Here is a 1,076-nt window from a genome sequence, read left to right on the forward strand (position 1 = left end):
GTGGCTGAGAGCAGAGTGGCGCAGCGGAAGCGTGCTGGGCCCATAACCCAGAGGTCGATGGATCGAAACCATCCTCTGCTAAACAGATTATTTTCAAAAATGAAACGCAAACAGAAATTAGAAAGCTATATTTCATTTGCATGTCTCAGTGCTATCCAGTACACATTGTTTTTACTGCTTGTATCAGTTTGTACTATTTGCAAAAGGTAGACAGTGCCCCAGTGGCCTAATGGATAAGGCACTGGCCTCCTAAGCCAGGGATTGTGGGTTCAAGTCCCATCTGGGTTGGATGGAAGCAGAGTGGCGCAGCGGAAGCGTGCTGGGCCCAGAGGTCGATGGATTGAAACCATCCTCTGCTAAACAGTTTATTTTAAGTGCGAACAACATTTTTAAAAAATATGTCTTTTCATGGGCATAATGTCTCAGTGCCATTATAATTTTTTTTTTACCTCTTCCAACAGTTCGTATATGTCATACTGTTTACACAGTATCCCAGTGGCCTAAGATACTGGACTCCTAAGCCATGGATTGTGAGTTCTAGTCTTTTCTGAAGTGGCTGAGAGCAGAATGGCGCAGCGGAAGCGTGCTGGGCCCATAACCCAGAGGTCGATGGATCGAAACCATTCTCTGCTAAATAGTTCATTTTAAGTGAGAACAACATTTTTTAAAAATGTGTCGTTTCATGGGCATGTCTCAGTGCCATTATAATTTTTTTTTTACCTCTTCCAACAGTTCGTATAGGTCATACTGTTTACACAGTATCCCAGTGGCCTAAGATACTGGACTCCTAAGCCAAAGATTTTGAGTTCTAGTCTTTTCTGAAGTGGCTGAGAGCAGAGTGGCGCAGCGGAAGCGTGCTGGGCCCATAACCCAGAGGTCGATGGATCGAAACCATCCTCTGCTAAACAGTTTATTTTAAGTGCGAACAACATTTTTTAAAAATGTGTCGTTTCATGGGCATGTCTCAGTGCCATTATATATATTTTTTTACCTCTTCCAACAGTTCATATAGGTCATACTGTTTACACAGTATCCCAGTGGCCTAAGACACTGGACTCCTAAGCAATGGATTGCTA

The 1,076-nt window shown here is 43.2% G+C and overlaps 1 non-coding gene across 1 annotated transcript; it reads left to right on the forward strand.

The window, feature by feature from the left end:
* Nucleotides 1–215: 215 nt before the first annotated feature.
* trnar-ccu (transfer RNA arginine (anticodon CCU)) lies at nt 216–298 on the forward strand. The gene has a single exon. It is a non-coding gene; the product is annotated as a tRNA-Arg (tRNA).
* The last annotated feature ends 778 nt before the right edge of the window (nt 299–1,076 follow it).

This window comes from Oncorhynchus clarkii, chromosome 7 (assembly GCF_045791955.1).
Source record: "Oncorhynchus clarkii lewisi isolate Uvic-CL-2024 chromosome 7, UVic_Ocla_1.0, whole genome shotgun sequence".
NCBI lineage: Eukaryota > Metazoa > Chordata > Actinopteri > Salmoniformes > Salmonidae > Oncorhynchus > Oncorhynchus clarkii.